Below are 15,380 nucleotides of genomic sequence, written 5' to 3'. Positions count from 1 at the left end.
CTAGCAGCTATGGGGAGAATGATACATAGCAGTATAAGAGTGGAAGCAGATGGTGGGCACGGTGGCTCATGCCTGTAATCCCAACACTTTGGGAGGCCGAGGCGGGTGAAGAGCTTGAGCCCAGGAGTTCAAGACCAGCCTGGGCAACATGGCGAAACTTCGTCTCTACAAAAAATACAAAAATTAGCTGGGCATTGTGGTGTGCACCTGTAGTCCCAACTCCTCAGGAGGCTGAGGTGGGAGGATCACTTGAGCTGGGGAGGCGGAGGTTGTAGTGAGCTGAGATCACACCACTGCACTTCAGCCTGGGTGACAGAGCAAGACTGTATCAAAAGAAAAAAAAAAGGAAAGGAAAGAAGAAAGGAAGAAAGAAAGGAAAGGAAACAAAGAAAAGAAGAAAGAGAGAGAGCAAGAAAGAAAAAGGAAAGAAGGAAGGAAAAAGAAGGAAGGAAGGAAGGAAAGAAAGAAAGAGAGAGACAGAAAGAAAGAAAAAGAAAGAAAGAAAGAAAGAAAGAAAGAAAGAAAGAAAGAAAGAAAGAAAGAGAAAGAAAGAGAGAGAGAGAGAGAAAGGAAGGAAGGAAGGAAGAAAGGAGGGAGGGAGGGAGGGAGGAAGGGGAGGGAAATAGAGAAAAGAAAAACCAACAGTGGAAGCAAGATCAGTTAGCAATTGTCCAAGATGAACACAATTGACACCCAATAGTGAGGAGAAGATAGACTCCAGGCACATTTTGTAGAAGCAATAAGCTTTGCTGATGAGAGGTGCGGGACAAAAAAGAATAAAAGTAAACCTCTAGGTTTTTGTCTCAAGCAGACATGTGAATGACAGTGCTGTTGGCTAGATGAGAAAGGCTTGGAGAGGAACAGGGTTGGGGTGGGGAAAAACTTCCCTTTCCCTCAGGACATCCGATTTCAGTGTGGTTGTAGAAAGAATCCAAGCTGGCTAAATAATTCTCTCTAAGCAGTTACCGGGAGGCAAGTACAGAGCTTCCGACTCTGGTAGGGGTGGAGATTCTGATAACTACTTGGCTTGCCTGAGGAATTCCTTTCTATTTATGTGTTTGCCTGTATAGCTTTTAGAGTCTCCTTGCAGAGTGTGGCTGTTATAATTACTATGGCAAAAATCCCAGCTGGAAGCTAAAACACACCCAAAGGAGGAAATTGAACTCAACATGTAGGACACCCAGCCAAGTGCTTTTCCCAAACCGTACTCCATTAGCCAGTCTGGAGAAGAGTTCCTGAGTGACCAAGAGGAAGGAAACAGGCCTTAGGTGCCTATTGAAAAATAGCTTCAGGAGCTTGCAGTGAGCCGAGATCGCGCCACTGCACTCCAGCCTGGGCAACAGAGCCAGACTCCGTCTCAAAAAAAAAGAAAAGAAAAAAAAAAAAGAAAGAACTAATTCAGCAGATTGGCCTTTTGGACATCATAAATTTGAAGTGCTTATTTTATTTGTGTGTGTGTGTGTGTGTGTGTGTGTGTGTGTGTGTGATGGAGTCTCACTCTGTTGCCCAAGCTGGAGTGCAGTGGCGCGATCTTGGCTCACCGCCACCTCCGCCTCCCGGGTTCAAGCAATTCGCCGGCCTCAGTCTCCCGAGTAGCTGGGATTACAGGCATCTGCCACCATGGCCGGCTAATTTTTGTATTTTTAGTAGAGATGAGGTTTCACCATGTTGGCCAGGCTGGTCTCAAACTCCTGACCTCAAGTGATCCATCCACCTCAGCCTCCCAAAGTGCTGGGATTACAGGCGTGAGCCACCGCGCCCGGCCTTTTATTTATTTTTTTGAGACGGAGTTTTGCTCTTGTTGCCCAGGCTGGAGTGCAATGGCACGATCTCTGCTCACTGCAACCCCTGCCTCCCAGATTCAAGTGATTCTCCTGCCTCAGCCTTCCCAGTAGGTGGAATTACGGGAATGCACCTCCACGCCCCGCTAATTTTGTATTTTTAGTAGAGACGGGGTTTCTCCATGTTGGTCAGGCTAGTCTCAAACCTCTGACCTCAGGTGATCCACCAACCTCAGCCTCCTAAAGTGCTGGGATTACAGGCATGAGCCACTGTGCCCGGCCTATATATTTTATTTATTTATTTTTTTTAATTTTTTTTTTTTTAGAAGGAGTCTCACTCTGTCGCCCAGGCTGGAGTGCAGTGACGCGATCTTGGCTCACTGCAAGCTCCGCCTCCCAGGTTCACGCCATTCTCCTGCCTCAGCCTCCCGAGTAGCTGGGACCACAGGCGCCCGCCACTATGCCCAGCTAATTTTTTGTATTTTTTTTAGTAGAGATGGGGTTTTACCGTGTTAGCCAGGATGGTCTCGATCTCCTGACCTCGTGATCTGCCCGTCTCGGCCTCCCAAAGTGCTGGGATTACAGGCTTGAGCCACCGCACCCAGCCTATTTTATTTTTTTGAGACAGGGTCTCTCTATGTCACCCAGTCTGGAGTGCAGTGGTGCGGTCTTGGCTAACTGCAGCCTCTGCCACCCCAGTTTCAAGCAATTCTCCTGCCTCAGCCTCCTGAGTAGGTGGAATTACAGGAATGCACCACCACGCCCGGCTAATTTTGTATTTTTAGTAGAGATGGGGTTTCTCCATGTTGGTCAGGCTAGTCTCGAACCTCTGACCTCGGGAGATCTGCCCGCTTTGGCCTCCTAAAGTGCTGGGATTATAGGCATGAACCACCGTGCCTGGCCTATTTATTTTATTTTATTTTTTTGAGACAGTCTCACTCTGTCACCCAAGCTGGAGTGCAGTGGTATGATCTTGGCTAACTGCAGCCTCTGCCACCCCAGTTTCAAGCGATTCTCCTGCCTCAGCTTCCCCAGTAGCTGGGAATACAGGTGTGCACCACCACGCCTGGCTAAGCTTTGTATTTTTAGTAAAGACAGGATTTCACCATATTGCCCAGGCTGGTTTCAAACTCCTGACCTCAAGTGATCCGCCCGCCTTAGCCTCCCAAAGTGCTGGGATTACAGGCGTGACCCACCGCACCCGACCTGAAGTGCTTGTTTAGATATTCCAGCGTTGATAATCAGTAGCAGTCCAGAGTTCCTGAGAAAGGTCCAGGCTGGAGATAAAAATTTTCAAATTCTTAGCCTACCTTTCTCTGTTAATAAGCAAAAACAAATGTTGAAATTAGAGGGAGCCTGCAAAATTGCAACTAACAAATATCAGGAAGTATAAGGCTGACCAAGAGGGCTGAGGGTGGTAGTTCATGCCTGTAATCCCAGCTACTAGGGAGGCCAAGCAGATGCCTGACTTGCGGCCAGGAGTGCAAGACCAGCCAGGCAACAGAGCAAGATCCCATCTCTACAAAAAAATCAAAAAACAAAAATTAGGCCGGGCACGGTGGCTCATGCCTGTAATCCCAGAGAGGCTGAGCGGGCAGATCATTTGAGCCCAAGAGTTGGAGACCAGCCTGGGCAACATGGAAAACACCTCTCTCTACCGAAAATACAAAAAATTATCCAGAGGCCGGGTGTGGTGGCTCACACCTGTAATCCCAACATTTTGGGAGGCCAAGGTGGGCGAATCACTTGAGATCAGGAGTTCGAGACCAGCCTAGCAAACATGGGGAAACCCTGTCTCTACTAAAAATACAAAACTTAGCAGGGTACGGTGGTATGTGCCTGTAGTCCCGGCTACTCATGAGGTTGAGGCAAGAGAATTGCTTGAACCTGGGAGGCGGAGATTGCAGTGAACTCCAGCCTGGGAGACAGAGCAAGACTCCATCTCAAAAAAAGAAAAATAAAAAGCCAAGCTTGGTGGCATGGGCCTGTAGTCCTGCTACTTGGGAGGCTGAGGCAGGAGGATTGCTTGAGCCCAGGAGGTTGCAGTGAGCTGAGAGGACACCACTAGCACTCCAGCCTGGGCTACAGAGGGAGACTCTGTCTCAAAAAAAAGACAATTAGCTGGGTGTGGTGGCACCGCCTGTTAGTCCCTATTATTGGGGAGGCTGAAACAGGAGGATCATTTGAGCCCAGGAATTCTAGATTACAGTGAGATATATGATCACACCACTGCACTCCAGCCTGGGCAACAGGGTGAGACCTTATCTCTAAAAGAAGAAGGAAAAAAGTCTAACCAAGATGTCTAGAAATATTGTTGTTGGCATTACCTGACAGAGTAGGCAAGTGACCTCTCTCTCAGAGATTAAATGAGATGACATATCTAAGTATACTTTAGAGCTTCTTTTTTTTTTTTTTTTTTTTTTGAGACGGAGTCTGGCTCTGTCACCCAGGCTGGAGTGCAGTGGCCAGATCTCAGCTCACTGCAAGCTCCCCCTCCTGGGTTCACACCATTCTCCTGCCTCAGCCTCCCGAGCAGCTGGGACTACAGGCGCCCGCCACCACGCCCGGCTAGTTTTTTTGTATTTTTTAGTAGAGACGGGGTTTCACCGAGTTAGCAAGGATGGTCTCGATCTCCTGACCTCGTGATCTGCCCGTCTCGGCCTCCCAAAGTGCTGGGATTACAGGCTTGAGCCACCGCGCCCAGCACTTTAGAGCTTCTAAGATCTTTTTTTTTTTTTTTGAGACGGAGTCTCCCGCTGTGTCACCCAGGCTGGAGTGCAGTGGCACGATCTCGGCTCACTGCAAGCTCCGCCTCCCAGGTTCACGCCATTCTCCTGCCTCAGCCTCCGAGTAGCTGGGACTACAGGCGCCCGCCACCACGCCCGGCTAGTTTTTTATATTTTTAATAGAGACGGGGTTTCACCATGTTAGCCAGGATGGTCTTGATCTCCTGACCTCGTGATCCACCCGCCTCGGCCTCCCAAAGTGCTGGGATTACAGGCTTGAGCCACCGCGCCCGGCCATGCTTCTAAGATCTTTTACAGATGGGCACCATCATTGAAAGTGTCTCTGGTGGTCTTCTGCCCCATAGAGGCTTGCTGTGGGAACAATTTTACCATACTCCCTCCACCCCCACTCCAACCCCAAATGATAATGAAGCAGGGGCCTTTCTAGACCCCTTTCCTCTCCAGGTCAATATCAGTATTAAAAGCCAAATACCCTTTCTTCCTTCAACAAAATTCCTTTCCCCTCTCTTTCTTCATCTCAGTCTCTCTCTTCTCCTAGTTACAGAATAAAAGCTGTCATTCATATTGATGAAGACAAACAGCCGGGGGGGGCAGTGGCTCATGCCTGGAATCCCAGCATTTTGGGAGGCCAAGTTGGGCAGATCACTTGAGGTCAGGGGTTCAAGACCAGCCTGGCCAACATGATAAAATCCCATCTCTACAAAAAATAGATGGGCACGGTGGTGCACATCTGTAATCCCAGCTAATCCGGAGGCTGAGGCAGGAGAATTGCTTGAAGCTGGGAGGCAGAGGTGCAGTGAACTGAGATCATACCACTGCACTCCAGCCTGGGTGACATAGCTAGACTGCATCTCAAAAAAAAAAAAAAAAAAATTAATGAAGACAAACAGAGGGTAGGGAGAAAGAGAGTAGGAAATAGGGCATGACCATACCTAGCAATAGCTAACTTCAAATTCCTCATGAAGTGTATTTTTTTTTTGAAAAATGTCTTGTTTTGTTTCAATTAAGATGTTTCCTGTCCATGTAATTATTATTACTTTGTTGCTTATTTGTGTTCATTATATTTTTTTCTCTACATGTCTTTTTTTGCCTTGAGGTTTTTTGTTTTTTCCAAATAAATTTAATTTTTTTTTTTTTTTTTGAGACAGTTTTGCTCTTGTTGCCCAGGCTGGAGTGGAGTGGCATGATCTCCGCTCACTGCAACCTCCACCTCCCAGGTTCAAGCGATTTTCCTGCCTTAGCTTCCGGAGTAGCTGGGATTACAGGAGCCTGCCACCACACCCAGGTAATTTTTGTATTTTTAGTAGAGACGGAGTTTCACCATGTTGCCCAGGCTGGTCTCGAACTGCTAACCACAGGTGATCCATCTGCCTTGGCCTCCCAAAGTGCTGGGATTACAGGCATGAGCCACTGCAGCCGGCCAAATTTAATTTTTTAGAGCGGTTTTAGGTTTACAGCAAAGTTGAGCAGAAAGTTTCCATTTACCCCCTGGCTCCTGCAAACACACAGCCTCCTCCATTTTCTTTTCTTTTCTTTTTTGGGACAGACTTTTGCTCTTGTTGCCCAGGCTGGAGTGCAATGGCGCCATCTTGGCTCACTGCAACCTCCGCCTCCTGGGTTCAAGCAATTCTCCTGCCTCAGCCTCCCAGGTAGCTGGGATTACAGGCGTGCACCACCATGTCTGACTAATTTTTTGTATATTTAGTAGAGACAGGGTTTCAACACCTTGGGCAGGCTGGTGTTGAACTCCTGACTTCAAGTGATCTGCCCACCTCAGCAGATTACAGCCATGAGCTGCCACACCCGGCTTGAAATACGTCTTGATTGCTTTCTGGATGCTTTTAATGTAATCTTCCTGTCTTTGATCTGCAGCTTCTCTATGAGGAGTCTAAGTGTGGATTATTTTTATCATTCTTGAGATCCATTGTGATTTCTGAAACAGGATTTTAGGAGTGCAAAAGGTTTATTGGAAAAAGAAAAAGAAAAAAAGAAACAGGATTTATATTTTTCAGCAATTCTGGAAAATTTATCAGGCATTTTCTCTTTGAATGTTACCTGTCCATTTTCTCTATTCTTTTCTTCTGGAACCCTAGTTAGCCAAATGTTAGATCTTCTCCTTGTATCATTATTGTATCATGCATATTTCCTGAAATCTCTTTGTTTCTCTGTGCTATATTCTGAATAATTTTGGTAGTTCTTCTAGTTTATTAATTTCCCCTTCAATTATATCTAATTTGTTTGCTAACCTTTTCATTTAGTTTTTTAATGATTTATTTTAATTGTAAAAAACACATAACATAAAATTTATCATCTTATCCATTTTTAAGTGTACATACAGTTTAAGGCTGTTAAGTGTATTCACATTGTTGTGCAACTTATCTCCAGAACCTTTTTTTTTTTTTTTTTTTTTTGAGACAGGGTCTCACTCTGTTGCCCAGGTTGGAGTGCAGTGGTGCTATCATGGCTCACTGCAGTTCCTCCCTGGGCTCAGGTGATCCTCTTACCTCAACCTCCGGAGTAGCTGGGACTACAGGCTCATACCACCACACCCAGGTAATTTTTTATTTTTTGTAGAGACAGAGTTTCACCATGGGACCCAGGCTGGTCTTGTTTCCGGGCTCAAGGGATCTGCCCTCCTCAGCCTTCCAAAGTGCTGTGATTACAGGTATGAGCCACCATGCCCAGCCTCCAGAACTTTTTCATATTGCAAAACTAAAACGCTGTACCCATTAAACAACTCCCCAGTTCCTCCTTCCTCCACCCGACGGCAACTACTGTTCAACTTTCTGTTTCTATAAATTTAATTAAATAAATAAACAAATAAATAAAATTTAACAAAATTGTATTTTAGATAGCGAAATCATGCAATATTTGCCTTTTTGTGACTAACTTACTTCTTTTTTTTTTTTTTTTTTGAGACAGTCTTGCCCTGTTGCCCAGGGTGGAATGTAGTGGCGTGATCTTGGCTCACTGCAGCCTCTGCCTCCCTGGTTCAAGCGATTCTCCTGCCTCAGCCTCCTGAGTAGCTGGGATTATAGTCACCTGCCACCAAGCCTGGCTAATTTTTTTTTTTTTGTATTTTAATAAAGATGGGATTTCACCATGTTGGCCAGGCTGGTTGCAAACTCCTGACCTCGTGATCTGCCCACCTCGGCCTCCCAAAGTGCTGGGATTACAGGCGTGAGCCACCGTGCCTGGCCATGACTGGCTTATTTCATTTAGCAAAATGACTCAAGGTTTACTCATATTGTAGCATGTGACAGGATTTCCTTCCTTTTTAAGGCTGAATCATATTTCACTGTATGTACACACTACATTTTGTTTATCCATTCTTCCTTTGATGGACACTTGGTTTGCTTCCACCTCTTGGCCATTGTGAATAATGCTGCTATAAACAAGGGTGTGCAAATATTTCTTTGAGGCCCTGCTTCCCATTCTTTTGGATATATACCCAGAAGTGAGATTGCTGGGTCATAGAGTTGTTCTTGTTTTAATTTTTTAAAGGAATTTCCATGCTATTTTCCACAGTGATCTGTGCCATTTTACAGTCCCATCAACAATGCATAAAGTTTCCAATTTCTCCACATTCTCACCAACACGTGTTATTTTCTGAATTTAGAGCTGCATGAGGTTTGTTTGGGTCAGAATAAAGGACAATTGCCCTGGAACAACCAACGCAGGCTCTTCAATTTTTAAGTTCCTCATTTTTGAGGAAAGTTTCCAAACACCCCACTTGTGGTTCATTGTTCATTGGCCAACCTGAGATCCTGACTCCTAAGTGGGGAGTTTTATGGATGTGTGTGAATAACTAGTGGAACCGTGTTCTCCAGCAGCTTATGAAGATCAGAGAACAGAGAAACTTGAAAACAGAACTCTGGACCAGGCGCGGCGGTTCACACCTTTAATCCTAGCACCTTGGGAGGCCGAGGCGGGTGGATCACCTGAGGTCAGCAGTTCGAGACCAGCCTGGCCCACTTGGCGAAACACTGTCTCTACTAAAAATACAAAAATTAGCTGGGCGTGGTGGCTGCCTGTAATCCCAGCTACTCAGGAGGCTGAGGCAGGAGAATCTCTTGAACCCTGGAGGCAGAGGTTGCAGTGAGTCAAGATCGGACTACTGCACTCCAGCCTGGGCAACAGAGTAAGACTCTGTCTCAAAACAAAAGAAGAAAGAAAGAAAGAAAGAAAGAAAGAAAGAAAGAAAGAAAGAAAGAGAGAGAGAGAGAGAGAGAGAGAGAGAGAGAGAGAGAGAGAGAGAGAAGGAAGGAAGGAAGGAAGGAAGGAAGGAAGGAAGGAAGGAAGGAAGGAAGGAAGGAAGGAAGGAAAGAGAAAAGAAAGAAAAGAAAGATAAGAAAGATAAGAGGCCGGGCGCGGTGGCTCAAGCCTGTAATCCCAGCACTTTGGGAGGCCGAGACGGGCGGATCACGAGGTCAGGAGATCGAGACCATCCTGGCTAACACAATGAAACCCCGTCTCTACTAAAAATACAAAAAAAAATTAGCCGGGCGAGGTGGCGGGCGCCTGTAGTCCCAGCTACTCGGGAGGCTGAGGCAGGAGAATGGCGTAAACCCGGGAGGCGGAGCTTGCAATGAGCCGAGATAGCGCCACTGCACTCCAGCCTGGGCGACAGAGCGAGACTCCGTCTCAAAAAAAAAAAAAAAAGAAAGATAAGAAAGAAAAGAAAGAAAATAGAACTCTGGAGGAAAGTTAGGGCAACCAGGAAGACTCCTGAGCAGTAAGAACCACAGCTAATTCTTTGGGCAGATTTCTCCAGTCTCTTTACATCCAAGGAGAAGAATTCCTCTGCCCTCCCCAGGGAACAGAAGCCTGCTGTGCCCACTCAGAGGAAGATTCTGATCAGAGTACACATCAGCATTTAGAAAACTGCAACTTCTAAGTCACCTTGGGCAGAGTGAATGCTGTGGGCCAAGCTGGAGATGCAGGGAAGTGGGAGCGCAGACTGAAAAAATGCAGACCGCTGGGGCACTACTCATTTCTCAGGCTCTGATCTGCTGTAGTACTAGGAGTTTACTCAGGTCTGTGTCTGCCTCCTTTCTGAATAGGCCAAATAATTTATCCAAATAGCCTTCCTACAGCAGCTCCCCACTCCACGTGGCCAGATACGGGTTCCAGACCAGTGTTGTCTCCTGGGACATTGACACAGCAGCCAAGTTTATTGATGCTGGGGCAATCACAGTTGGTTGGTTGGTTTGAGATAGGGTCTCACTTTGTCATCCAGACTGGAGTGCAATGGCACAATCACAGTTCACTACGGCCTCAACCTCCCGGGCTCAAGCGATCCTCCCACCTCAGCCGCCTTTGTAGCTGGGACTACAGATGCATGCCACCACATCCAGCTAATTTTTTAATATTTTGTAGAGACTGGGTGCTGCAATGTTCCCAGGCTGGTCATGAACTCTTTAACTCAAGCAATCTGCTGGCCTGGGCCTCCCAAAGTGCTGGGATTACAGGTGTGAGCCACCACACCCAGCCCATGATTGTAACTGGCTCAAGGGCTGGCAGAGGAATGGTGTTTGGCAGCTTGATCATTCGCTATGCCATGAGCCCATCTCTCAAGGAGCAGCTCTTCTATGCCATTCTGGGCTTTGCCCTGTCTGAGGCCATGGGGCTCTTCTGTTTGACAGTCACCTTCCTCATCCCCTTCGCCATGTGAAGCTCCATGGGGGTCACCTACTCACCCCAGGTGCTACGACTCCATAACATTCCTGGTGCTGGCATGTGCTAAGTTTAACCACTAAACACGATTCTCCCTCTTTTTTTTTTTTTAAAGGGGTGGGTGGGGGCGACTCTATTGGTAGAACGAATACTGCACTGGGAATCCAGAGCTTAGAACCCTGGTTTTCAGTTCTGGTGCTTTGGCTAAGAGGCTGTGTTATGTTAACCAAACTTCCTCCAATAATTTCCTTTTTCAGAAGATACAACTAAGTTAACCTGTTTTAGACCCAAGGCTGGGACAACAGCTGTCCGAGTTTTCTGAATGTCCGTTCTGGTTCAGCTATACCTTGCTTTCTTTAGTTATCTTTATAGAGGAGTGAAAAATTCACCTTTATGACAAATGATTGCATTACCATGTAAAACTTTCCACCACAGCAAGCCAGGCAAAAATATGACTGTATATGATCCCTGCTCAAGGGAAGTATGTAGAAATAAAATGATTCTTGTACTGCAGTAGTGCAATTGCTGAGTGGGAATGTGGGCAGGACATGAGGATTTCTTTTTTAAAAGTTTCTGCAACATACATCATGCATCATGCATGGTGTCTCAAGCCTGTAATGCTAGCACTTTAGGAGGCCGAGGCAGGAGGATCCCTTGAGCCCAGGAGTTCCAGACCAGCCTGCAAAACATAGGGAGATCCTGTCTCCTAAAAAAAAAAAAAAATACAGTGGCTCATGCCTGTAATCCCAACACTTTAGGAGGCCAAAGCAGGTGGATCGTGAGGTCAAGAGATCAAGACCAGCTGGGCGTGGTTGCTCACACTGGTAATCCCAGCACTTTTGGAGGCCGAGGCAGGCGGATCACGAGGTCAGGAGTTTGAGACCAGCCTGGCTAGCATGGTGAAACTCCGTCTCTACTAAAAATACAAAAAATTAGCCAGGCATGGTGGTGCATACCTGTAATCCCAGCTACTCAGGAGGCTGAGTCAGGAGACTCACTTGAACCCAGGAGGTAGAGGTTGCAGTGAGCTGAGATCGTGCCATTGCACTCGAGCCTAGGCGATAGAGTGAGACTCTATTTCAAAAAAAAAAAAGAGAGAGAGAGATCGAGACCATCCTAGCCAACATGCTAAACCCTGTCTTTACTAAAAATACAAAAATTAACTGGCCATGGTGGCGCGTGCCTGGAGTCCCAGCTACTCAGGAGGGTGAGGCAGGAGAACTGCTTGAACCTGGGAGGCAGAGGTTGCAGTGAGCCTAGATCATGCCACTGCACTCCATCCTGGCAACAGAGTGAGACTCCATCTCAAAAAAAAAAAAAAAATATATATATATATATAGTAATAATAATAAAATTAAATTAAATTAAAAATTAAAAATTAAAATTAAATTTAAATTTAAATTAATTAAAAATAAAAATTTCAAATTAAAATTAAAAAGTTACTACAACGTTGTCATGTTTTCTACTTGTTGGTAATATTTAAGCACCTAGGCTGGGTAACATAGCGAAACCCCATCTCTACAAAAAAAAATACAAAAATTAGCCAGGTATGGTGGCGGCACCTGTAGTACCAGCTGCTTGGGAGGCTGAGGTAGGAGGATTACATGAGCCCAGGAGGCTGAGGCTGCAGTGACTGTGATCATGCCATTGGACTTCAGCCTGGGCAACACAGCAAGACAACGTCTCAAAAAAAAGATAAACACAAATTTAAAGTGATATAACAGATATAATAGGCTGGGCATAGTGGCTCACACCTGTAATCCCAGCCCTTTGGGAGGCCAAAGCAGGCATATCGCCTGAGGTCAGGAATTCAAGATCAGCCTGGCCAACATGGTGAAACCCCATCTCTACTAAAAACACAAAAATTAGGGCCAAGCATGGTGGCTCACGTCTGTAATCCCAGTACCTTGGGAGGCTGAGGCAGGTGGATCACCCGAGGTCAGGAGTTTGAGACAACCCTGGCCAACATGGTGAAACTCCCATCTCTACTAAAAATACAAAAATTAGCCAGGCATGATGGCCCGTGCCTGCAGTCCCAGCTACTCGGGAGGCTGAGGCAGGAGAATCGCTTGAACCTGGAAGGCAGAGGTCGTAGTGAGCTGAAATCTCACCATTGCACTCCAGACTGGGCGTCACAGCAAGACTCTGTCTAAAAAAAAAAAAAAAAAAAAAAAAAAAAAAAATTGGCATGTGTGGTGGTGGGGCCCCTGTAATCCCAGCTATTCGGGAAGCTGAGGCAGGAGAATCACTTGAATCTGGAAGGCAGAGGTTGCAGTGAGCCGAGACTGTGCCATTGCACTCCATCCAGCCTGGGCAAGAGCGAAACTTTGTCTCAAATAAATAAATAAATAAATAAATAAAATATAATAGATGATTAAAAATTATTCAAGTTTACTTAAGACAGCAAAATGTGAAAAACTCATCTCTCCTCACCACCCAATCATTTATTGCCCATTGTAGGCCAGGAACCCCAGGAAGTAGACTCTGGAACAAACTTGTGTGCAGGTGGTTCATTGGCAAGTGCTCTCAGAAACATGTGTAAAGCAGTGAGAAAAGCAAGCTCTGGCACAGAGAGAAGTTAGGCTGTGATGCAGTTGCGACAGAGGCTTCAGCAATCCTTCAGGGAGCTCTGAAGCTAGGATGGCCATTCAGAATTGTCCCAAACTGAGGCAAAGGGGAGATGCATTTATATCCCATAATAATCAGTCATTGGATGCAATCTATCCTTAGGCAGGAACTTAAACTTGGCAAAGCAGCTACACACAACTAAAATTGCAGTCTGGGGAGGCACTATACAGTAAGCTGTCAGCAGGCAACATTCCTGGCAACTAGAATAAGTGGTTTGTACTAAAGAGGGGCACCTAGACAACACACCACAGTAGCTACTACAGCTGTAAACGTAAACTCCTATTCCTCTCCTGATACAAAAATCAGCAGAGTTACATGTGTATCCTTCAAGACCTGTGTTTTTGTTTCTTTTTCTTGTTCTTTTTTTTTAGTAAAACAATTGCATAATATTTCATATTACAGATGTTCAATTTCATCAGATGCTTTTTTTTTTTTTTTTTTTTTTGAGACAGAGTCTTGCTGTCACTAGGCTAGAGTGCAGTGGCACGATCTGGGCTTACTGCAACCTCCACCTCCCAGGTTCAAGCGATTCTCTTGCCTCCCAAGTAGCTGGGACTATAGGCGCGTGCCACTACGCCCGGCTCACTTTTTGTATTTTTAGTAGAGATGAGGTTTCACCATGTTGCCCAAGATGGTCTCAAACTCCAGACCTCGTGATCCGCCCACCTCAGCCTCCCAAAGTGCTGGGATTACAGGCGTGAGCCACTGCGCCCGGCTCATCAGATGCTTTTTTGACATTTCTTGGAATTATCATATGGTCATCCTCAAGCTTATGTGATTCTCAAGGTTGAATTGAAAATGTGTGCGCACAGCAAAGAACATTTTGGAAAATAATCAATAATGAAGCAAATTGCCTTAGCAGATAGCAAATCATAGTAAAAAGCAATAGTAATCTACACAATATGATATCATTGCATGAATAAATAAATGAATGGAAATGAATAGAAAATCCAAAAACATATTCTTTTATATATGAAAATATTTTTAGTTTATAATAAAGATGGATTTTTTCCAGCCTGGGCAATATAATGAAACTCTATCTCTATAAAAAATTAAAAAATTAGCCAGACATGGTGACATGCATCTGTAGTCTCAGCTATTCAGGAGACTGAGGTAGAATTGCTTGAGCCAAGGAGGTTGAGGCTGCAGTGAGCTATGATCAAACCACCACACTCCAGCCCGAGCAACACAGGGAGACCCTGTCTGAAAGAAAAAGAAAAGCAAAGGCTGGCTGCGGTGGCTCACTCCAGCCTGGGCAAAAAATGCGAAACTCCATATAAAAAATAAAAAAATAAAAAAAATAGTTGGGTGTGGTAGCACACACTTGTAATCCCAGCTACTTGGGAGGCTGAGGCAGGACAATCACTTGAACCTGGGAGGCTGAGGTTGCAGTGAGCCAAGATCGTGCCACTGCACTCCAGCCTAGCCACAGAGCGAGGCTCCATCTAAGAAAAAAAAGAGAAATGTGAATTAAAACAACATAATATCATCAGGGCAAGTAGAATTATCAAGAATTTTTAAATATAGTAATATTTACTACTGGCAAGCTGTGGAAGAATGATCAATGTTTCTTATTGTTGAGCAGAAAATAAATTAGTGGGCCTTTGGAAAAGCAATTTAGCATGTTATATCCAGAATTTAAGTGCATATACCTTGGGCCCATAACTTCTACTTCTCTAAATTGGTCCTGAAGAAACACACATGTATACCGGAAGCACATGCAATAATTTCAAATGCAGAATAGACTGTAATTACAAAAGATTGTGAATGACCTCTATATTCATTAATAAGAAATTTAATCAAATTATAATACATTCATGCTATAAAAGACTAAGCAGCAATTTCTTTTTTTTTTTTTTTTTAGACGGAGTCTCGCTCTGTCGCCTGGGCTGGAGTGCAGTGGCCAGATCTCAGCTCACTGCAAGCTCCGCCTCCCGGGTTTATGCCATTCTCCTGCCTCAGCCTCCCGAGTAGCTGGGACTACAGGCGCCCGCCACTGCGCCCGGCTAGTTTTTTGTATTTTTTAGTAGAGACGGGGTTTCACCGTGTTAGCCAGGATAGTCTCGATCTCCTGACCTCGTGATCCACCCATCTCGGCCTCCCAAAGTGCTGGGATTACAGGCTTGAGCCACCGCACCCAGCCCTAAGCAGCAATTTCAAAGAATGAGCTATTGAATGTCAGGAAGATAGTGAAAAAAAGAATGAGGCCAGGTGCAGTGGCTCATACCTGTAATCCCTGCATGTTGGGAGGCCAAAGTGGGCAGATAGCTTGAGGCCAGGAGTTCGACACAAGCCTGGCCAACGTGGTGAAACCCCACCTTAACTAAAAATACAAAAATTAGACAGGTGTAACGGCCGGGCGCAATGGCTCACACCTGTAATCCCAGCACTTTGGGAGGCCAAGGTGGGTGGATCACAAGATCAGGAGTTTGAGACCAGCCTGGCCAATATGGTGAAACCCCATCTCTAAAATATAATCACAAATTAGTTCAGTCACACTGACTGAACTTTGATCCCGCTGTCTGGGTGGCAAGGCAGTCTGTGCTGG

General features: G+C 45.6%; 1 pseudogene; it reads left to right on the top strand.

The window, feature by feature from the left end:
• Positions 1 to 9,203: 9,203 nt before the first annotated feature.
• On the top strand, positions 9,204 to 10,465 carry LOC123571708 (ATP synthase F(0) complex subunit C1, mitochondrial-like; annotated as a pseudogene).
• The last annotated feature ends 4,915 nt before the right edge of the window (positions 10,466 to 15,380 follow it).

Source organism: Macaca fascicularis, chromosome 2 (genome assembly GCF_037993035.2).
Source record: "Macaca fascicularis isolate 582-1 chromosome 2, T2T-MFA8v1.1".
In the NCBI taxonomy this organism is placed as follows: domain Eukaryota; kingdom Metazoa; phylum Chordata; class Mammalia; order Primates; family Cercopithecidae; genus Macaca; species Macaca fascicularis.
The sequence above is the reverse complement of the archived record's forward strand: the minus strand, read 5'-3'. Positions and strand labels throughout refer to the sequence as shown.